We start from the raw sequence: 25,079 nt of genomic DNA, 5'->3' as shown, positions 1-25,079 counted from the left end.
GTATTCAGGCTGAATATCAAATTCTTTATGAAGCCACTAGGAAAAATTACAATTCTCACTTTCAAAAATGTCTAAATTATCCACACAAATTATTTGGGACCATGAAAAAACATTATTGAAGGTCCAAAGAAAATGGATCTTGAGTTAAAATTCTCCCCTCAGGAAGTTGCTACCTTTACAGTCTGTAAGGTTAACACATTATTATCTCATGCACAGAATTTGTTGCAGTCTGTTAGTCATTATTGTAATAATGTTGTTTATCCCAGGACAGCAGGATGTAGTCCTCACATATGGGTGACGTCACTCACGGAGCCCTAATGCGGGAAAACTTCTGGCAAAGTTTCTAGAAGCTTTTGACTGGCAGACTGGGGCTACTGAGCATGCCCAGCATGCCATAATATTCCCTGCCACAGGGGTCTCACTTCAGTCTTCGTTTTCCGCGCTGCCATCGACATCGCGGTCACAGGAGCCCTGTGAGGTTTTCCTCACAACTTGACAGAAAAAGTTAATAATTTCTGTAAAAAGTTTGCCCCATTTCGGGTCTCATAGTGTTTGTCACTGGATGGTGACAAAGAAATTAGCTTCCGCTAATAAGTTTAGCATTTTTTCATCGACGGACGTCAAGTCAAGATGTCATCAGGCTTCAAAAAGTGCCCAGCCTGCAACCGAACAATGTCCATAACGGACCCGCATATCGAATGCATTCGGTGCCTCGGAGGACAGCACGACATCGCTTCCTGTCCAGAATGCCAGGAGATGACGGCAAAAGGCAGAAAACTCCGCCAAGAAAAAATGGCACAAATTTTTCAGATCCAATCGGGGCCTTCACCGACAACTTCCACAAAATCATCGCCGGTAGGCCTCACTAAAAAGATTCTTCTCAAGAAAAGACTTCCGGAGGGTTCGGGCGATGCCTCTTCTCCAACACCCTCCACTTCATCGACAAGGTCGGTATCTGAACCAAGATCGAAGCACAAGCACCGACGGCATCGATCTATTCCGCCGCTTCCGCCGCCGGAGGAACCGAGTGCAAAGAAGCAAAAGTCATCCGCACCTACGGTGACTTCCGTTCCCTCGGTTCCAACATCGATACCGTCCACCTCACAGCAGGCATCAACTTTGATTCCTGACTTGACTGTTTTAATCAGACAAATAGTCACCGATGCCTTAAGACATCAAATTCCGGCGCCATCGCCGATGTCGACAACCATGTCGATGCCGGCGGGATCGCCGAGGTCAGAAGATACTTCGATACCGGCATCACAGCCGATGCCGGCAACTACGCCGATGATGCAAGCTTCATCGATACCGGCTTTACAGCTGATGCCGACAACTCAGTCGATGCTGGCGTATACACCGATGCCAGCGGTATCATCGATGCCTTCGATTCCGCTGATGCCTACCTTGATGCAGATGACGGAGCCTGTTCAGGCATTCCTACCATCGATGCCATCGGTGCCTTTACCATTCTCGATGCCTTCGATGCCAACCCGGCCTATAACATCGATGATTCCTATCTCAATGTTTTATTTTACCACATCATCGATGCCATCTGTTACACCATCGATGTCTCTCTATACCATGGCACCATCCAAACCTCCTTTGCAAAGGAAAACCACTTCCATGCAAAAGTCATCGTGGAAATTTAAGCATTCTTTGCCAAAACCTGCTACCACAGCTCCAGACACTTCCAGTTCTGAAGCACAATTACACAGCCTGCTCACTAAGAGATATCAGGACCTTCTAGCTTCATTGCCCATTATGCCTGGACAAGAAGAGGAGGAGCAAGAAACTTCACCTGATCCACAAGATCCATTACAAGGCCCTTCTGGGATACCTCCACCTCAAAGGCCTGTGCCTCCTCCATATCAAACACCAACTTCTGATACCTGGTCGGATACAGCATCTGAACCCTCATGAGAGGACTTTATGTCTGATCCCTCTCCACCTCAATCCAAGAAACAGTCACCTCCAGAGGACCTTTCATTCTCATCCTTCATCCAGGAGATGTCTGAGTCCATACCCTTCCAACTACAAGCAGAAAAAGATGAGAGGCAACAGACACTGGAAATTTTACAGTTTGTAGATCCTCCTAAGCACAATCTGGCCATCCCTGTCCATGAAGTGCTACTACAACTCCAGCAGAGGATTTGGGAACACCCCTGTACAACTCCTGCTGTTAATAAAAGGGTAGATTCTACCTATCTAGTTCAATCTGCACCAGGATTCGAGAAAACTCAACTTCCTCATAATTCACTTGTAGTTGAATCTGCTCAGAAGAAATCTCGTAGGACCAGAACTCATGCCTCGATCCCTCCAGGGAAAGACAATAGATTTTTAGATCAGATGGGAAGAAAAATCTATCAGGGGGCCATGCTCAACTCAAAAATTGCAGCATATCAACTTTACATGACAACACCAGAGAAATCTCTGGAAACAGATTGAAGAATTTGTACCTTCTCTGCCTCAACAACACCAAAGGCAGCACAGAACATAATCCAAAAAGGCTTGGATGCAGGGAAGCATGAGGTCAGAGCCGCCTATGATGCTTTTGAAACATCTTCTAGAACAGCAGCATCAGGCATTAGCTCCAGGAGGTGGGCCTGGCTAAAGGCTTCAGATTTTTGCCCAGAAGTCCAGGACAAATTGGTAGACCTTCCCTGTCAGGGAGATAATTTGTTTGCCACCAAAGTTCAGGATGCTGTGGCTCAACTTCGAGAGCACTCAGAGACTCTGAAACAACTCTCCATGCTACCTCATGACCCTGCAACCCACACAGGTCACAGACCACCGCATAGAGAGACAAAACGTCCTTTCTATAGGCCAAAAAGGTATTATCCTCCCACTTCTAGGCCAAGACCTCCAAGGTCTCAACAAAGACCTCAACAGAGACAGCAGCGGTCTGCGAGGCCCCAACCAGCTCCTCAAACTGGACCTGCCTCGGGCTTTTGAAACAAAATTCAGAGAACAAGGCCTATATTCCAATCCCGAAACCACCTTGCCAGTTGGAGGAAGAATATCCCATTTCTACAAGGAGTGGACAGCAATAACATCCGATCATTGGGTCCTCTCGATAATCCATCAAGGCTACCGCCTCGACTTCACATCACTCCCTCAAGAGTTTCCACCACAAAATTCCCATCTCGATCACAATCACATCCTTCAATTACAAACAGAATTATCCGCTCTTCTGCAATCAAGAGCTGTGGAACAAGTACCACACAGTCAGAAGGGCAGAGGATTCTATTCCTGGTATTTCCTCATTCCAAAGAAAACCGGAGGCCTACGTCCCATTCTAGATCTCAGAAATCTCAACAAATTCTTAAAAAAAGAAAAGTTCAGGATGGTTTCTCTAGGCACCATGCTTCCACTTTTACACAAGGGAGATTGGCTTTGTTCTCTGGATCTTCAAGATGCTTATACACACATTCCTATATTCCCACCTCATCGCAAGTATCTGCGATTCACAGTAGGACATCAGTATTTCCAATACCAAGTGTTGCCATTCTGCCTGGCTTCAGCTCCCAGTGATAGCAGCACACTTACACAAACAAGGTGTTCATGTCTTTCCTTATCTCGATGATTGGCTCATCAAAAGTCAATCTCAGCAAGGAGCAATAACTTCACTAAATCGCACAATAGCTATACTTCACAGACTGGGATTCCTCATCAATTATCAGAAATCTCACATGAATCCTTCTCATCTACTCCAATTCATAGGAGCAGAATTAAACACAGACATTGCACAGGCGTTTTTACCAGAAGATCGTGCAGACACACTGTCCCTGTTGGCACACTCAATTTCCTTACAACAACAAGCGACAGCCCATCAGTTCCTCACCTTACTAGGCCACATGGTCTCCACAGTTCAAGTCACTCCTATGGCACGACTCGCCATGAGAGTAACCCAATGGACTCTACGATCACAATGGATCCAAGCCATTCAGCCATTACACTATCCAATCCAAGTAACCCACCAACTACGCTCATCACTACGTTGGTGGACAACCAAGGACAATTTACACAAGGGCCTACCCTTCCAGAAACCAGTCCCTCAGATAACATTAACTACAGATGCATCCACCTTGGGGTGGGGAGCTCACATAAATTCTCTTCAAACTCAAGGAACTTGGACAAAACTCGAAGCCACATATCAAATCAATTTTCTGGAACTTCAAGCTATACGTTATGCGCTTCATGCATTCAAGGACTGCCTTTCACACAAGACTGTTCTGATCCAAACAGACAATACAGTAGCTATGTGGTACATCAACAAACAGGGAGGTACGGGCTCGTATCTCCTTTGTCAAGAAGCTGCACAAATTTGGGGCTGGGCCTTGAACCACTCAATGTTCCTACAGGCCACTTATCTAGCAGGAATTCAGAATGTGCTAGCAGATCGACTCAGTCGTCAGTTCCAACCACACGAATGGTCCCTGAATCCCTCAGTAGCGACCAAGATATTCCAACGTTGGGGACAACCAACAACAGACCTCTTTGCGTCGCATCTGAATCACAAAGTAGACAACTTCTGTTCTCTACACAAACAGAAAAAACAGCCAGCCAAGGACGCTTTTGCTCGCCCTAGGAACTCAGGCCTACTATATGCATATCCTCCAATACCGCTTATCACCAAAACACTGGTGAAGCTACAACAGGACAAGGGGTCCATGATACTCATAGCCCCATATTGGCCTCAACAAGTATGGTTTCCCACACTGCTGGACCTCTCAGTCAGGGATCCAATACGCCTGGGAGTAGCTCCCAATCTCATCACTCAGGATCAGGGCAGGTTGCGACATCCCAACCTTCAATCCCTCTCTCTGACGGCATGGATGTTGAAAGCTTAATCTTACAACCACTCAATCTTTCAACTAATGTCTCTCGAGTGCTTATAGCTTCACGTAAACCTTCCACTAGGAAAAATTATTCTTTCAAATGGAAGAGGTTCACTCTGTGGTGCACCCAGAACAATATTGATCCGTTTACGTGCCTCACTACTTCTCTTTTAGACTATTTGTACCATCTTTCAAACTCTGGTCTTCAGACTTCATCTATCAGAGTACATTTAAGTGCTATCTCAGCTTATCATAACAAACTGGGAGATGCACCTATATCCACACAACCTCTTGTCAGTAGGTTTATGAGAGGTTTAACTCATCTTAAACCACCAATTCGGCCTCCAGTCACAGAATGGGATCTGAATCTGGTTTTAACAGCTCTAATGAGTTCTCCTTTCAAACCCATACATTCTTGTGATCTCAAATTTCTCACCTGGAAGACTATCTTCCTTATAGCCATTACATCAGCTAGAAGAGTTAGTGAGTTACAAGCACTTGTCACATATGAACCTTATACAAAGTTTCTACATGCCAGAGTGGTTCTCCGTACACACCCAAAATTCCTTCCTAAGGTAGTTATGGAATTCCACTTAAATCAAATCATAATTCTACCCACATTCTTTTCAAGGCCTCACTCTCACCAAGGGGAAAGAGCTTTACACACTTTGGACTGCAAACGTGCATTGTCTTTTTATTTAAATCACACTACATCCCTCAGAAAATCCAATCAACTCTTTGTCTCTTATGATCCAAATAAGCCAGGTAAAGCAGTGGGCAAGCATACTCTATCAAACTGGTTAGCAGATTGCATACAATTTTGCTATGATAAAGCAGGCCTTCCTCTTCAAGGGCGAGTAAAAGCACATTCAGTATGAGCAATGTCAACTTCAGTAGCACACTTTCGTTCAGTGCCAATCATTGACATATGTAAAGCAGCAACATGGAGTTCTCTTCACACCTTTGCAGCTCATTACTGTCTGGATAAACAAGGACGACAAGATTCAGCCTATGGACAATCTGTCTTAAAGAACTTGTTTCCAGTTTGATCCCAACTCCTTCTACAACCAACCTGCTGGGATCTTCGGCTGCCTCATTTCCTCAACAACGCATCACTGCTAACTACATGGACAATGACTCAGCCTCTAGCTTGCTAATCACCCATATGTGAGGACTAGCATCCTGCTTGTCCTGGGATAAAGCAAAATTGCTTACCTTGTAATAGGTGTTATCCCAGGACAGCAGGATGTAGTCCTCACAGAACCCACCCGCCACCCCGCGGAGTTGGGCCTTAGATTTTTATTATATTATTTGGCTAACGCTTATTGCTACATATGAGACTGAAGTGAGACCCCTGAGGCAGGGAATATCATGGCATGCCGGGCATGCTCAGTAGCCCCAGGCTGCCAGTCAAAAGCTTCTAGAAACTTTGCCAGAAGTTTTCCCGCATTAGGGCTCCGTGAGTGACGTCACCCATATGTGAGGACTACATCCTGCTGTCCTGGGATAACACCTATTACAAGGTAAGCAATTTTGCTATATCCGACATAAAATAGAGTAAAGTAATATACTAAAATTATTTAAAAGAAATGAGAATAAGATATAATAAAAGATTGAATAAAAGGTTCTTCCTTCCAGATTCTTAAAAGCAATACCAAACAGCCATGTTTTTAGATTTTTTCTGAACAATTTTACAACTGCTTGCAATCTCAATTCCGCTGGGAATGAGTTCCAGAGTCTCGGGCCTGCTATTGAAATATCTCTGTCCCTCACTTGTCTTAAGTGAGCTGAATTTACCGATGGTACTGTAAGCAAGTTCCTCTGGGGTGTATGTAAATGAACCACCGCTTTCAGCCAGTTTCTCTGGTCACCATATATCATTTTATGCAAAATACACAACACTTTGAATTGTATTCTAAATACAATGGGAAGCCAATGTAACACATATGGATGTACATGTAGATAATTAGAATTTGAATTTAGGCCACACTGACCTGTTGACTGAGATGTGTTGCTGAATCATCCTGACTATATTTTAGAATATATATATGTCTCACTGTATGTAATAAATTTGGGAACACCCACTGAGAGTTTGCTCATAGTGTGATGTTCTACATGTAGCTACATTGGAAAATAAGTGGTAGCATTGTACTGCAACAAATTTGTCTGTTTTTTTTGTAGAGCAAATTAGAAGGAAATCTTAGAATGTGCACAAAAGCTATGGCAAGGATGTCCAGCCAAGCTTTCCCCTAAACCCCTCAACATAAACCATCTATCTTAGGGCCTGATTTATCAAGGCTCATAAAAACAGATCAGGAGAAATGCCTTAGTGAATCAGGCCCTTAGTGACTTGACTACCAAAAATCTTGAGCAAGTGGACATAACTCAGACCCCCCTTTTCTCTAGATTCTTACTTCGCTGGTACATAGCCAGCCTATTGTTAAATCTTCAGAGGGATAGCCGTGTTAGTCTGGTGTAGCAAAAATGATAGGAGTCAGATGGCACCTATAGACTAACCAATTTATTGAATCATGAGCTTTCGAAGACGAAGTAGACACTGACCTCAAAAGCTTATAATTCAATAAATTGGTTAGTCTATAAGGTGCCATCCGGCTCTGCTATTTTAAGCCTATTGTTAATACATTATATTCTTGCACTTGCTCTATATTCATCTTCCCAAATTGAGCCTCACATCTTTTTTAAAATCTTACAGTGCTATTATAACTGTAAATTTGATTCTATTGTTATTGAGAGCACCTCTCCATTAATGTTACTGTCACTGACTTATATTTGTAATTTGCCTTGAGATCATTCTTGGAAATAGGTGGAATAGCAGATGTTTATAAATAAAATAATTCAAAATCCCCCCTTCCCTCCATGCCCAGCTAAATTTGTATGCATAACATTGCTACTTGCACAAATTTAGCCAGGATAGGGAATTTCAATGACTAGTTTTTAAATTTACCCATGCAGTGTGATTTTGTGTGGAAAATTCCATCTGCATTCATAGACACCTATCCATAAATATGCCAGTAAAAAATTTGTATGGGTAGATAAATATAAAGATATTGTTGCGCGTCCTGGCTGCGTGGGTGCCGTGACCGGGCCTGCTCACCTCCCGCTGCCCTCGACTAGCTCCGGTCTCGCCGCTGCTGCAGCTCCCGCCATCCCCGTCACTCGCCACGGCCCTCTCCGGTTTCCTCCATTCCGCAAGCCTTGCAGAAGAGCTCCTGTTGGGGCTCTGTGTCTTTGGCCGCCTCGGCCTCGCCCCTAAGTGCACTCGCGTACGACGTGCTCCGATTTAAAGGGCCAAGCGTGGGAACACCGATGGGGGCACAGATTGATGACATCACATGAGAGCCCTATATATAGCGAGGCCTTGTCCCCAGGACCTCGCCTTGGCAATCGGGTTGACACAGTGGTGTAGCAAGTTTGCCTATCCTGTGTTCCAAGTTTCTCCTTGTTCCAGCATCTCCTTGTTCCTGAGTTTCTGTGTGTTCCCATATCCTCACTCAGGTAGTACCTCTCAAAGTCTGACTACGCTTTCTGTCTGACTGCTCTCTCATCTGCTGCCTGGAACTGACCACTGCCTGCCTGACCATTCTCTTTGTCTGCTGCCTGGAAATGACCACTGCCTGCCTGACCATTCTCTTTGTCTGCTGCCTGGAACTGACCCTTGCTTGCCTTGACTACGCTTGGACTGACCTTGGTATTTGACCCCTGCTTTGGCTGACCACTCCTGGACTGATTCTCTGGTTCTGACCCTTGCGCTTCACTCGGACACTCTCTTCTGGTCTACTGTGGCTACCAGACCAACCTGCTTGGAATCTACCCACGGCCTTCACCTGACTAGACTTGCAGGCGCTTCCTATCTCACCCGGAGAACCTTCCTGAACTGTTACCTCCCTGAGGTCTTCAAAGCTTCCAGTTCGGGTCTGGTCCATCCTCTCTGCATCAGCATGCACCTATGCTCGTGGTGGGCACACCCCTCCACTACCTCTCCGGGAGACCATTTGAGGCCCACCTGGTACCCAAGGGTTCAACCTGCGGAAACCCCGGACTGTTATTCGCGAAGCTCCAGCTAGCCTCTGTCTCTTTGTGTACTCCGTCTCCTGGTGGCAGGCGCTCTTTGGGTCCGACAGGAGGGCCGTACCAATCCTAGGGATGTGCAGAGGGACGCCATAAGTTGCATTCCGGATTCGTATTCGTTGGAGCACAGATACGTTGCATTCAGCAAGGGGGCCCCCGATACATTCATTCGTTAATTCTTATCTGTTTCCTGGCTAAAACTGAATTAACTACAACTCCCCACCCTCCTGACCCCCCCAAGACTTACCAAAACTCCCTGGTGGTCCAGCGGGGGGTCCGGGAGCCATCTCTTGCACTCACACCCTCAGCTGCCGGTATTCAAAATGGCGCCGATAGCCTTTGACCTTACTATGTCACAGGGGCTGTGGGGGTCAGGAGGGTCCCCCATGACTTGCCAAAAGTCCCTGGTGGTCCAGCAGGGGTCCAGGAGCGATCTCCTGCACTCGGGCCATCAGCTGCCAGTATTCAAAATGGCACCGATAGCCTTTGCCCTCACTATGTCACAGGGGCTACCGGTGCCATTGGTCAGCCCCTGTCACATGGTAGGAGCACAATATGGCGCTGTCGTGGCTTCATAAACCTATGTTATATGCGGTCCTCAGTGCAACCCTTGCTTTTTCCCGATGAAGCAACTAAGATTACGTTCATCCTTTCGCATCTTGAGGAGAAGGCCCTGGCATGGGCTTCTCTGCTCTGGGAGCATTCCGACGCAATTCTTCACCAGCTCCCTCAGTTCATCTCCATCTTCTGACGTACCTTCGAGGACCCAGGCTGACAGGTGGTCGCTGGCCACCACCTACCCCACCTCTGTTAAGGCTCACACTTGCTTGATGAATATACAGTGGAGTCTAGAACTCTAGCAACTGAGTTGGGGTGGCAAGAAGACTGCCTGTGGGCACTCTACCTCGAGGGACTGTCTCCTGCCCTTAAGGATGAACTAGCCACCCGCGAGATCCCCATATCTCTGGAAGACTTGATTTCCCTGGTTGGTAGAATCGACTACCGCATTTGACAACGGCATCAGGAGGTAAGGGTCCTTCAACCTCCTGCCCAACCACCCCGTTCGGTGATTCCTCAGTTGAAGGCCTTACCAGCGGCCCCTCAACCTCCAGTGGAGCCTATGTAGATCAACCGCGGCTGTCTGACTCCAGAGGAACGTCTTCGACGCAGAAAATCTGGTCTCTGCTTATATTGCAGAGGTTCTGGACACCTCCTTCAGACTTGCCCTGTGCGTCCGGGAAACTCCAAAGCCTGAGCCCGGCGGGGGTCCTGAGCTTGGGCACTACAGTTTCTGGCCCTCAACTGTTTCTGTCAATCTCCCTCCTTAGGGAGTCATGTTCATTTGCCACCACCGCCCTTGTGGACACTGGGGTGAGTAGAAATTTCATTATGGAAGAAATTGTCAAGCCCCTTCAGATACCAGTCCAATCACTGGAGGTACCACTATGTATCGCCTCAATTCAAGGATAACCTCTCTCTGATTGGATCATTCACCATACCATGGCCATTTGCCTCACTGATGGGACCCTCCATAACGAGGAGATCTCCCTCCAGATCTTGAAACGATCAACACACCCCATAGTCCTTGGACTTCCTTGGCTTCAGTTACATGAACCCCACTTTAACTGGCAATCCCTGCAACTCACCCAGTGGGACCCTCAATGTCAAACTCACTGTTTATGACAAGTGTCTCCATCTGTGTCAGTTCTAAGCTCTACATCCCTTCCTGGCTTACCCACTCCATACTCAGAATTTAAAAACGTGTTCTTCAAAAAAACGCCAATATCCTGCCTCCACTCCGGAAGTTTAACTGCCCCATAGAACTCCTACCTGTAACCATGCCTCCCAAAGGCAGAACCTATCTTCTTTCACTCCCAGAAACTCAAGCGATGTCAACATACATCAAAGAAAATTTCCCCGGCAGGCAAGGGGTTCTTCTTTGTAAAGAAGGATGGCAGTCTAAGACCATGCATAGACTACAGAGGTTTGAATGCAGTAACCCGTAAAGACAGGTACCCACTGCCACTTATCAGTGAACTGTTCGACTGCTTACAGGGCACACAAATCTTTACTAAATTAGATCTACGGGGGGCATATAACCTAGTATGGATTCAACCGGAAGACATCTGGAAAACCACTTTCAATGCAAGAGATGGTCACTACAAGTACGTAGTAATGCCCTTCAGGCTTTGCAACGCCCCTGCAGTCTTTCAGCAGCTAATGAACGAGATCTTCCGGGACCTTTTGTACTCGTTCATTGTAGTATATTTGGACAATATATTAATCTTCTCCAAAGACTTGAAGTCTCATCATTCCCATGTTCAAACTGTCCTCCAATGCCTTAGAGACCATCATCTCTATGCTAAGTTAGAGAAGTGAATTTTTGAGCAATCCAGTCTCCCATTCCTAGACTACATCATCTCCAGCCGTGGGATCACCATGGATCCTGACAGGGTATTTGAGATTGGCCTCAACCAGCGGGTCTCCAAGTCCTACAAAGATACCTTGGATTTACAAATTACTACCGAAACTTCATCGCCAATTACTCCACATTGGCCGCTCCACTCACTGCTATGACAAGGAAGGGATGTGATCTTCAAGTTTGGAGCCCCAAGGCCCAATCAGCCTCCCATGCCTTGAAAGGGGCTTTCTATACCTGCCCGTGTCTACGTCACCCAGATCCTAACTGCCCCTTCATATTAGAAGTTGACGCATCCGCCATTGGAGCAGGAATGCTCTTGAGTCAATACTCCACCAAGGGAACACTAGTTCCATGTTCTTTTTATTCATATAAATTCTCCTCCACAGAACAGAATTATACCATAGGGACTGCAAACTCCTAGCCATGAAACATGCCTTCCAGGAATGGTGTCCCTGGCTTGAAAGGGCGCAGCATAAATTCACAATATTTACTGACCATAAAAATCTGAAACACCTCAAAGAGGCCCAGTTACTTAACCCAAGACAATCCCGCTGGGCTCTGTTCTTTGAGTGCTTCAATTTCAAGCTCCACTATCGCCCAGCGGCGAAAAACCTCCATGCAGTTGCACTCTCTCGCTCTGTCGAGCCAGAAGACACACCCGAGACTCCCAGGCACATCATTGATCCAGCTTGCATATCAATAGCAGTCACCATCACGGTACCAGCCGGGAAGACGGTGGTCCCCCGCCATCTCCGTGAACGCGTGCTCCGTTGGGCTCATGAGTCCAAGCTGGCCGGTCACCTCGGCTGAGCCCGGTCTCTTGAAATTCTCCGAAGGCACTATTGGTGGCCTGGTATGACAAAAGACTCCCAAGAATACATGGACTCCTGTCCGGTTTGCGCACAGCAAAACCCCCCGACTGGCCACCCATGGAGGCTGCTTCAATCACTTCCTGTGCCCACCAAACCCTGGTCATCTCTCCACAGATTTCATCATGAATCTGCCTCCCTCAAAAGGAAATACTGTAATCTGTGTCATCATTGACCACTTCTCAAAAATGGCCCACTTTGTCCCCTTACCTAGACTCCCATCGTCTCCAGAGCTAGCTCGACTCTTCTTAACCTACGTATTTCATTTACATGGTCTACAACAAGAAATCGTCTTCGATCGTGGCCCTCAATTTGCAGCTAAATATTGGAGGTCTCTCTGTAAAAAGTTCAATATTACGTAAAACTTAACATCAGGCTATCATCTGCAAGCAAATGGCCAGGCCGAGAGGACTAATCGCTCGTTAAAAACCTTCCTGTGATCATATGCCAATGACCAGCAAGATAACTGGGCTGACCTCCTGCCTTGGGCAGAACTATCCCATAACACCCATATTTTTTTTCCTTTTTTTTTTCCTTTTGCTTTGCTTTTTGATTTCTTGTTATATGGTTATTTTAGTTAGTCCCTAAGTTCCATGTAAACCGATTTGATATGAATATTTCTTCATGAAGGTCGGTATAGAAAAGTGTTAAATAAATAAATAAATAAATAAATAAATATTGCCTCTGCCATGGAAATTTTACCCTTTGCTGTAGTCTTTGGCCATCAACCGCGCCTACCTCTGCCGGTTCTACTCAGTGTACCTTCACCTGCAGCCCAATCTGCAGCACAAACTATATGCCAGCTCTGGAGCCAAGTAAGGGAGTGGCTCTGCCAATCAGCTGACTGGGTCAAACGTTTCACTGACACCCATTGTCGGACTGCGCCTCTGCTCCTGCCTGGACAAAGAGTCTGGCTTAGTACTAAGCACATCCGGTTACGATTAACTTCCCATCGACTAGCTCCCAAATTTATTGGTCCATTTCCCGTCCTTCGACACATAGGAGCAATCACCTACCAGCTAAAGCTTCCACCGTCCATGGGAATCCACAACGCGTTCCATTACTTAAACCATTGGTCCTATCTTGGACTTCCCGAAGGCCTCCTCCACCTATGCAACATTCAGCGGGAACCTGAAAACACTTTGCAAGTCAAAGAAGTCCTGGACGTGTCAAGGCCACTGGGAATACCTCCTATCGTGGGAGGGCTTCAGTCCAGAAGAAAACTCCTGGGAGCCCTCTCACCATATTTTTGACAAAAACCTGCTCTTTGACTTCCACCGAGATCATCCTGAAAAACCCAGATCAGTAAGGGGGAGGCCTAGAAGGGCGGGTACTGTTGCGCGTCCTGGCCGCGTGGATGCTGCGACCTGGCCTGCTCACCTCCCGCTGCCCTCAACTAGCTCCGGTGTCACCGCTGCTGCCAGCTCCTGCCATCCCTCTTGCTCACCACGGCCCTCTCCGGCTTCCTCCATGCCACAGGCCTCACAGCAGAGCTCCCGTTGGGGCTCCACATCTTCGGCCACCTCGACTCCGCCCCTAGGTGTGCGCTCGGCCGACATGCTCTGACTTAAAGGGCCAAGCGCGGGAACACCGATGGGGGTGCAGATTGATGACATCACATGAAAGACCTATATATAGCGAGGTCCTGTCCCCAGGACCTCGCCTTGGCAATTGGGTCAACACCGTGGTGTAGTACGTTTGCCTATCCTGTGTTCCAAGTGTCTCCTTGTTCCAGTGTCTCCTTGTTCCAGCGTCTCCTTGTTCCTGAGTTTCCGTGCGTTCCCGTATCCTCACTCAGGTAGTACCTCTCGGACTGATCTCTGGTACTGACCTTGGCCTTTCTGACTACTCTCTCATCTGCTGCCTGGAACTGACCACTGCCTGCCTGACCATTCTCTTTGTCTGCTGCCTGGAACTGACCACTGCCTGCCTGACCATTCTCTTCATCTGCTGCCTGGAACTGCCTGCCTGACCATTCTCTTTGTATGCTGCCTGGAACCGACCCTCGCTTACCTTGACTACACTCAGACTGACCTTGGTATTTGACCCCTGCTTTGGCTGACCACTCCTGGCCTGATTCTCTTGCTCTGACCCTTGCACTTCACTCAGACACTTTCTTCTGGCCTACTGTGGCTACCATACCAACCTGCTTGGAATCCACCCGCGGCCTTCACCTGACTAGACCCGCAGGCACTGCCTGTGTCGCCCAGAGAACCTTCCTGAACTGAGTTCTCCGGAGCTTCAAGTTCAAGTCTGGTCCATCCTCTCTGCATCAGCCACGCACCCTTGCTCGTGGTGGGTACACCCCTACGCTATCTGTTTGAGAGACCATTTGAGGCCCACCTAAGTCCAGACGATCCGGTTAGCCAAGGGCTGAACCTGCGGAATCCCCGGACTGTTATTGGCGAAGCTCCAGCTAGCCTCTTTCTCCTTGTGTGCTCTGCCTCCTGGTGGCAGGCGCTCTCTGGGTCTGATCAGAGGGCCGTACCAATCCTGTACCAGGCCAAGGGTCCATCTCCAGCGCAACAGATATCCTGGTAAATTTACTCAGTTACCTTTACATGTTCAGCCAGCTTTTCTACATTAACCCCTAAATTACTATTGTCTGTATTTCAGATTTCTGTTTTTCATTTGATTGTTTTTTGTCATCTTGATTTTTTGTTTTGTTACTAATTAATGTATTTATTTTGCTTAATTTTTTTTTGTATTATTTTTCTAGCATTGTTTTGTTTTTATTTTTCTCTCCACTCTAGCTTATCGGCTACCACTTCAGCATCACTTCTTTGCTGGCAGGGAGTAGCCTGAGATCACAGTAGTTCCTCCTAGGCCCGCCACAATGGGTCCTGCAGCAGTAGCACCAGAAATGTGCTGATCTTTAACTCACCCTGAATAGCAAGCACCCTAATTACAGTATACACTGTTTGGATAAGTTATGCTCTACAAAAACACATTAGAATTATTTTCATTATCAGAGAGACTAAAATTGTGTTGTGCCAAGGATACAAGATGGTATATCACAAAATATGATAATGCATTAAATTAATCTGTCTGTACAGTGCTGTGAATCTCAGGTTTCAACTCCAAAATGAGAGCAGTTTTCAGGAGCAAGCGAAGAGAAAGTGTCAGAATGCAGAAAATCCCACTAGCAAGTTGCACTCTTCTAAATGAACTCTGCTGACCTTGTATGACATTGCTGCAGGCACATTCTCACTGCACTAGCTTCCTAGGGGCTTCATGATATGCTGTCACTCAGACAGAAATGTTTGTTAATGGGTTTGTGGGAAAGACCAGGTCTGCCTTTCCATCTGCACCTTCTGCTGGCTGCACTTGCACAGCCTTTAGTGCCTCAGCAGTTAACATTGAATTATTTAGAGTGGTGCATCTTTCTTCATTGGGCACCTTCCTTCCATCTGCTAAAGTGAAGCTCTCTTGATGACGTGCTATCCTTTACATGCATGCAGGCATCTGTCTAAGTTCAACTTTCCTCTCGCTCCCTTTCCATTTTTTCTTCCTCGTGATCTTCATGCTGGTGGTGTGTTTTCATTTGACTGGAAGATTACGTGATTGGGTTTTATGTCTAGCACTCCTGCTCTCTCCCGGTCTCTGTTCTGTCATCCGCTTCCCCTCAGATAACACTGACATTCATTCTTTCTTATAGGAGCAGATGATATGAAGAAGCAGATTGTTCCCCACTATCATATACTATAGTATTGTAGATTGTAAACTAAATGTAAACAAAAGATTTTTTGCAAACCTCAGAAAATGCACATTTTCTTTTTTTTCACTTCCCTGATTTCCTTCTTCCTCTGCCTTGCTAGTATTAATGCTATCCCTATGATATTCAGTTTGCTAAATATAAAAGTTAATAACAATTTAAATGAAAAAAGAAACCATTTTCTTTGTGTCTCCCCATGTAATCTTCCACTGATTCCCAACCAGCAAAGACAAGTGATAGTGGTTAAAACTAGTAAAATGTATGTGTTATATATTATAATCCATTTTCATTAATGCACATGGCAGTACAGATTAGAACATCACCATAAGCTTTATAGAAAACAGTTCCTGTTCTATAATAACATTTTTTTAAAATTCTCATTCAGATGCCACTATGAAGAGATGTCCCAGCTGAACCCATAACCAGTGACCTTCCGGTCTGAAAGAATTTGGTCTATTTATTGAGTGGTACAGGCAAATTAAAGCTTTTCTACACAGCTTTGACCAAAATGTGTTCCAGAAGGAAAAGTAAAATTCAAGTCTTGAAGAAGGGTTTTATCCAATTTCAAATTTTACGGTGCCATTAGTCAAATAGTTATATGCATCTGCCCAAAACAGTTTACAGTCTAAACAGAGGGAAGAACATGGTCAAGAGGTGGATAAGAGAATATCACATTGATGATTTCACAGCCAGTATCTAAGAGAGATGACATACACAGTGAGCTGGCTGAAAACATTGGGGGAGAGGGGAGAGTGAGAGGAGTGAGTAGGGAAAGGGAGAAGGGGTGAGTAGTGAAGGAAGAGCAAGTGGGGAGAGGATAAGAGTAGGAAAAGGAAGGGGAGAGAAGAGAGGACTGCTTATTGGGTTAGAGTAGGGAGTGTGCACCTGCCAATGGAAAGTCATGAGGGAAGAAATACACTCAGATTGTACTCCTGCCATCTTCCATCCTCAAAAAATAAAGTATTGAGTTGGAGAAAGGCAGGAGTATATGGTGAGAATAGCACAGTTAAAACAAAGCAGAGAAAATGTTTTTTTCATTCAATGTACAATTTAGCTCTGGAATTTATTGCCAAAGGATAAGGTAAGGCATTTGGGATAAAAAAATGAGATTAAAAAATGATTTCGACAAATTCCTGGAAGAAAAGTCCATAAACTGTTATTAACCAGGTAGACATGAGGAAATTCATTGATTATTCCTGGTCCACAGAGGTAAGGTTGTTCCATAATACCGGCCGAATTTTAAATCGGCTATACGCTCAAATATCGTCACTTATGCAGGTGGCTGGGCCCTGTGCGCGCTGTGCGCATTTTCAAAATGGCCCGGCCACCCGCCTAAGTGACAATATGTGCACAATTGCCGGGCCCTGAAAAGGGGACAGGCTGGGGGTGTGGTTTGGGCAGGGAGGGGTGGGGTGGGGTGGGCAGGATGGAGGCTGGCCAGGACAGCAGCCATTAGCTGCTGTCTTGGGGAAGCGTGCGCCAGCAGTCAGCCGGCGAGTGCAAACTACTTCTGTTCCAGGGGAGCAGTAAGTAGTGAAACAAAAAAAATGTACATTTCTGGGATGGGTTAAGGGGGTGGGGAGGAGAGGAGAAGAGGAAGGGGGTTTAGGTAGGGGGATAGGGAACGGCGTAATCTACTAAAATCCCCACTGCACGCCTCCCACACATGCACGCACAGTTTTTAAAATTCGGCGCATGTGCACACGGCCCATGGATTTTATAACATGCATGTGCCGGCAGGCGCATGTTATAAAATCTGCGTATCCATGTGCGTGCGCACCTTTTAAAATCTACCCCTATCTGAGGTACTGCAGAAAAATCTGTGATTGTGATTTTGGGAGATGATTTAAGGATAAAAAGTGGTTTGGGATGGACAAATTGAGTATTATTAAAGCCATTAATCTTTTGTCTGTGAAATCTGATATAAGGCTGCAGCTATTAAGATTTTAAAAGGACCACGCACGTAAATAGCAGGGGTTACACATGTTTGGAAGGCCCTGGCCACGCGTGTAGCCCTCGTTACATGACAAGGTGCCGGGCCTGTCCAAAACGGCGGCCCAGGGTCTGGGCGGGCGGGTGGCTGGCTGGGACAGCACCATTCAACGCTGTCCTGGGGAAGCACACCCTGTCCTGCTGCCAGTGCATGTAACTTACTTCTGCTCATCACAGCAAGTAAGTTGCAAAACAAATAAAATAGGGTAAGTAGTTAGGAGTTAGGGCTCGGGCTGGAGAGGTGAAAGGGGAGGAAGGTTAGATAGAGGTTTAGGGAACTGGAAAAAAGGCTGATCGTGTCACTACATGTAACTTGAACATTCCCCCCTGGCACGCGCCTACACTTACAGCTTTTACCACATCCTCTGGCAATGAATCACAGTTTAATTATGCATTGAGTAAAAATGTTTTTTTTTCCTATTTGTCTTAGATGCATTGTTATGATTAGCCTGGGGTGGAGAGCTACGTATAGAATTAAAGATGAATGTAATTCACTATATTTCAGTTTGCCCAAAAATCAGTTATGTGGACTTCAACTTTTGCAAAACTCTGCTTCTCGTTTGGTGTTAAAGACAATCCTGTGGAGCATATTACGCCCCAATTGCAAAAGCTGCATTGGCTGCCAGTTTTGTAGCATGTGAACATAAGATATGCCATACTAGGCAAAGGCAAAGTTCTGGTGCCTAAGTGGGGTTTAAATACTCCTGCCTGTTGACGTCACTACTGGGGCCGGATTGCTGATTCCAGCGCTTGTCTCTTTAAGGGGCGGGGCCTCCCGTGCGCGCGCCTATGTAGAGCCCCGCTGAAGGGAGAAAGATGGCGTCAGTGGCCATGTGGCAGGCCATGGGAGGCCTTCCGCAGATCAGAGCACGCCAGGCAGACCTGTGGCAGCCGGGGCAGAGGTGAGCAGAGCAGAGGGCTGCAACAATACCCCCTCTCCTACGCCCCCTCCGAGAAGGACCTGGCTTACCAGGGTGTGCCTGGTAAAAGTGTTGCAGCAAGGACTTGTCGAGAATGTTGGAGGATGGCTCCCATGAATTTTCTTTGGCCCCGAAGCCTTCCCAGGCAATTAGATATTCCCAGCATCTATGGTGCCGACGGACATCAAGAATCTCGCGAACCTGGTAGATAGGGTCTTCATCGGACTCTACGTCTGGTGGTTTGGGTGAAGCAGCATGAAAGTGAGAGAGGACCAAGGGCTTCAATAGAGCTACATGGAAGGAATTATGTATCCAGAGGTTTGTAGGAAGCCGTAGGCGGTAGGTTACCGGTCCCAAGCGTTCGCTGATGGAGAAAGGTCCGATGTATCTGGGAGCGAGTCTCATGGATGGAACCTGTAGCCTGATGTGGCGAGTGCTAAGCCAGACTCTGTCTCCTGTGTTGAACAATGGGGCAGGCCGGTGGTGTTTATCTGCTATGAGTTTGGCCGAGTTTGCAGCGCGCAACAAGTTGGAATTGGTCGACTCCCAGAGGTTATGCAACTGTTCAGCAGAGAGCTGGGCTGCTGGTGAGGTAACTGAGTGGCAGCGGGAGAGGAGGTCTTGGGAGCTTGCCATACACAATTTGGAAAGGAGAGTTCCCAGTGGCAGCATGTACATGCGAATTGTGTGAGAACTCAGCCCATGCTAGGAGTGAAGACCAATAGTCTTGGCGACAGTTCACGAAGGAGCGGATGCAGGTCTTCAAACCTCTATTGACCCGTTCCGCTTCTCCATTTCCTTGGGGGTGGAAAGCTGTGGAAAAATCCAGCTGTACTCCGAACTTCTTACATAGCGCCCCCCAGTATTTGGCCATAAATTGAGGGCCCTGATCCAAGGTGATATGCAGTGGAAGGCCATGTAATCGGAACACATGTAGGGTAAACAGACGTGCCAGTTCAAGGGCTGACGGCAGCTTGGGCAATGGGATAAAGTGAGCCATCTTAGAGAACCGATCAATGACAACCCATATCACTTGGTTTCCTGATGACATGGGCAGATCCACCACAAAGTCGGTGGAGATATGAGTCCATGGTTCTTGTGGTGGTGGTAAGGGTTGAAGGAGCCCCCACAGGCGGCCGTTTAAGGGCTTCTGCTGGGCACAAGTTGGACAGGAGTTAACATAGGCCTGAACATCTTGTGACATGCGTGGCCACCAGTAATAGTGGGACAATAGCACCAGAGTCTGCATCCTCCCCGGGTGCCCTGCCATGAGAGAGTCATGTGCCCAAGAAAGTACCTTGGCCTGCAGGCGTAGTGGAACCACTGTCTTTCCTAGCAGCACCATATCTGTGAAAGCGATTAGGACCTTGGTTGGGTCCATAATGTAGCTAGGGGAATCTTGTGTGTCCTCAGGTTCGTATAATCTAGATAGAGCATCAGCGCGGGTATTCCTTGCCGCGGGATGGAATCGTAGACAAAAATCAAAGTGGCTAAAGAACAAGGACCATCGGGCCTGACGTGGGTTCAGACGCTGAGCTCTAGTGAGGTATTCCAAATTCTTATGATCAGTATAGACTGTAATGGGATGTTGCGCCCCTTCCAGCCATTGTCTCCATTCTTCAAAGGCCATCTTTATTGCCAGCAACTCCTTATCCCCAATGGCGTAATTTTTCTCTGCTGGTGAGAACTTACGATAGAAATAAGAACAGAGAAGTAGTGTCCCTCGATCGGAGTGCTGGCTGAGGACAGCCCCTACAGCAATGGTGGAGGCATCCACCTCCACGATAAAGGATCTGGTTGGGTCTGGATGATGGAGATAGGGTTCTCACAGGAATGCTGCTTTGAGTTCTTGGAAGCTTGGATAGCCTCGGTGGACCAATGTCGTGGGTCTGCACCTTTCCTGGTCATAGCTGTGATAGGTGCTACGATGTGGGACTAGTGTGGAATGAAATTCCTATAAAAGTTGGTGAAACCAAGAAAGTGTTGTAGTGAACAAAGCCCTGTTGGTTGCAGCCACTCCTGGATGCTGACTATTTTATCCAGGTCCATTCGGAAGCCGGTGGTGGAAACAATAAAGCCCAAGAAGGGCAATGACTGTTGCTCGAAGAGACACTTCTCCAATTTTGCAAATAGCCGGTTCTCTCTGAGACGCTGGAGAACTCAACGAACATCGGAGCGATGGGTGGTGACGTCCTTAGACTAAATCAGAACATCATCAAGGTAGATTATCACCTTGTCATGTAGCATATCTCGAAAGACCTCATTCATGAGATTCTGGTAACTAGAGAACTAACTAGCTAGCTAGTAATAGTAGCACTATAGGAGCGAGCTACCCCTTAATAAGAAATTATACTAGCGCTACTGAGTGATTTATAAATTATATCCGCCAGCCAGGCTCAGTCAAGCTGCAAGTGCAAGTCCAGCACCAACACACTGGCACAGCAGTGAGTGAGACACTAGTTAGACAGATATTTTAGTATGAATCACCAGCTGCAGTTAATATACTGATAGATTGATATAAATAGAAATCTACTATAACACTGCTGCTGCACTCCACAGAAAGCACTGGTGCCTACCAAGGCTTGAATAATGCTGCAGTGCTAAATGTAGTAGCCTAGCCAGCCAGTGACACTAGGCTAGTAGCCTAGCTAGATAGGAGTAGCAGCTAGCTAAGCTAGCTACAGCTAGTAGCTCTATAGCTAGGAGCTTCCCATTAACAAGAAAGACTGATTTTATTTAATATTTACTGAGTATCAATCACCAGCTAGTAATTAATTACTGATTGACTGATATAATAAATCAATAATAAATCGAGGTTAATATAATAGATATAATAGATTGAATAAAGAGCTGATGTTTCTCCTCAAACCCCACCAAACAAAAGCAACACACAAGCAGAGAACCCCTTATTATATAGCTTAGCTAGTGAGTAAATGTAGGAGGGAAAATAAACGTATTGGCCAATTCAAAAATACACTTTCTAATTACCATATACATCACATATAAAAGGAAGCAGGATTGGAAAATTAGAAGTGTGTGCATAATGCATATATAATTCCAGGACCCCTTTTCTAAAATGCACAGGGATTGGCAATGGCAAATTCAAAACATGCACTAGCATTTCATGGTAACAAAAATAATAAACAAACAAGTTCTAGGAAATGACTGATGACATTACTTTTTGTCAAGCTACCACCCATTCCCATTTCACATCCCCCATATATAAAAACACCACCTCTCAGTGGGAATCTTGGTAACATTTATAAATAACAAGAAGATATTCATTCCTAAATTTCCCAAAAAGTGTCAAATTAGTATCATTTTCTCTTAGTGCACACTAACAGCGGTTAGTGTGCGCTATCGCAGACTTAGGGAGCACTACCACAAAGTTAGCGCGCAGCATAGTTCCCGAGCAGACTGCGCACTAATCACTATTAGTGCGCATTACGGTCTGCATCAGTGCGCACTATCGGACATTACTGTGCACTGCGACGACACGCAACAGCGCGCACTAATCGGTGTTACTGCGCACTATAGCGAGCAGTAGCTCCCGTTAGTGCGCACTAATACGATAAACAATTTTTCAATGAAAATTCAGGGAAAATGCAATCATTTTTCGGTTTTACCGATACATGAAGAATTAGGAAATATCATATGGTATTTCCATTCATCATAAAAACGATGCACATCCCTATGGGATATACTTAGTTTTTGGATACCTGTCAAGTATTTGTAGCCTGGATTAGCCACTGTTGGAAACAGGATGCTGGGCTTGGTCTGACCCAAGATGGCTTGTTCTTATTGTTAGTCCATTTAAACAGTATTACCTTATTTTATTTTATTGGGGGCTTTTATTAACATTTAGTTATGTTGATTACTTAGGTAAGATGGCCTAGTAACTTTCAAGGCCTTCAAAGTAAGGCATATAGTTTTTACCAGTAACAGTGTAATTGCCAGGTTCTTGTGGCCTGGTTTTGGCCTCTGTTGGAAACAGGATGCTGAGCTTGATGGACCCTTGCTCTGACCCAGCATGGCAATTTCTTATGTTCTTATGTCCAGCAGAATTAGGTAAATAAATATGCTCTCAGAATTTTGTAACTATAACTAATTTGGCAGCAATATTTTGTACCAGTTATAACTGACACAAACTTAATTGGTAGTTCTATAAAAAGTGAGTTGCAGTAAATTAAGAGGGTCAGAATGATGGTGGGTATCATGCCACCTTTCTGAAAGCATGCAAATAGCAAAATGGGACAAAAATTCCAAAGCCCAGCTAGGATCAGCAGCTTCCTCTGTAGGTCAAGAAGTGCTTCCTTCCTGTAGAACATTTGCATTGCAGTCTTAGCTTCGGCTGGCATTTAAAGCATGAGCCAGAGTCCAGTTTAGCACTACTGTCTACCCACTTGTAAATTAATTTTCCACTTGTGTTTTGCTGCCCCTGCTACAATACCTAAGAGAGGCTGTGATTTTGGTTTCCTTTGGCTCAGGATCTCGATGCTTGCAGTTAGTTACATCAATTCTTAAGCCTTCTTGTGTATTAATAGGGTACTGCAGGTTAATTGCACACTTACCTTCCTTGTCTGAAGTGTTCATTATACAGGCCAAGTACTGCACTTACATTACGCTCCTTTCTAAAGTGCATTTATAAAACACCTCCCTTACATCTCTCTGCTACCCTGTTTTTGCTTTTAAGTTTGTGTACCCACAGTCCACTGTACACAATTTGAACTGCTCTGCCTGTGTCTACTTTGCTAGTTTTTTTTTTTTTTTTATAATTTATAGTTTATTCAATTTCACAAATATAACAAGACAAATCTTGCACGTTAAATCTGAAAAGGCAAAGGAAATACATAAAACATAGAAAAAAGAAGAAGAAATTCCAGTAATTATACTCAAAATGCCTATTTCAAATCAAGTCCTCAATCTGGGAGGGACCCTTACACAATTTCAGGAAAAATATTACTTTTGCTAGTTTAAACCGTAGCACTTCCCTTTAGCAGCCTAGAGCTTGGCAGTGTTCACCAGCTATCAGCTTGAACTGGAAGTCAGTGTGGCTGCAGGGAATCCAAAAATCAAAGGAATGGAAGAAGAAGAGTAAGCATGGCCTAAATTCCCAGCAGCTGTTTGGAATAGATTGTTCATGGAATATTTTAAAGCAAGGACTCTTCACTTTGGAAGTTGGACTGTCTGCAAGGTGTAATTCATCACAAACACTAATCCTATTCACTGAAAACAAATGTGTGATGGCACCAAGCCTTTGTCCCATGCAATTAGCAGCTTTACACCAGCTGAGGAGAAAGCTGAAACAGAGAGGGGTTAACAGGGAACTGAAAAGAAATCTTTACAAACCTTCTACTAGAGGGGGAATATGTGGTATTATGGCATTAGTGTGTTAAAAGCTTGATACAAAGAACTGTTCCATGCATTAACACAATTGGCCCTTGTTTAATTACTTTTGCGTACTAACAGCCTTTACTTTAGTTCTGATTTTCTCTGTGGAAGATCTGTGATTTCCCACTTGGATGGGCATTTTCACATACCAATGTGCATTTCATCCATTCAAACTGCAAGAGATTGCCAGTGGACACATATAATGGGCTTCATCAGATTGGTATCCCTTCTACTGGAAGCAGATTACTGGTAAAACTCCTATATGTACTAAGGATGTTAGCAGGGAGGACATTAGGGGTGTGCATTCGTTTTCAATGTATTGGCAATCTGCAACGTATATGTCCCTATTTGTTGTATTCGTGGAGTCACGAAACGTATGGCGAACCCCCACAAATACAATGTATCTAACGAATAAACCCCCCTACCCTCCTGACCACCCCAAGACTTGCCAAAAGTCCCTGGTGGTCCAGCGGGGGTCCTGGAGCCATATCCTGCACTCGGGCTGTCGGCTGCCAGTATTCAAAATGGTGCTGATAGCCTTTGCCCTTACTATGTCACAGGGGTTACCGGTGCCAAGACTTGCCAAAAGTCTCTGGTGGTCCAGCGGGGGAACTCCTGACTCCCCCAAGACTTGCCAAAAGTCCCTGGCAAGTCTTGGGGATGTCAGGAGTCTCCCCGCTGCCAGTATTCAAAATGGGGCTACCGGTTGCTATTAGTCGGACCCTGTTACATGGTAGGAGGACAAGATGGCACCGGCCGTCCATTGTTCCTACCATGTGACAGGGGCTGACCAATGGCACCGGTAGCCCCTGTGACATAGTGAGGGCAAAGGCTATCGGCGCC

Source organism: Rhinatrema bivittatum, chromosome 10 (genome assembly GCF_901001135.1).
Source record: "Rhinatrema bivittatum chromosome 10, aRhiBiv1.1, whole genome shotgun sequence".
In the NCBI taxonomy this organism is placed as follows: Eukaryota; Metazoa; Chordata; class Amphibia; order Gymnophiona; family Rhinatrematidae; genus Rhinatrema; species Rhinatrema bivittatum.
The sequence above is the reverse complement of the archived record's forward strand: the minus strand, read 5'-3'. Positions refer to the sequence as shown.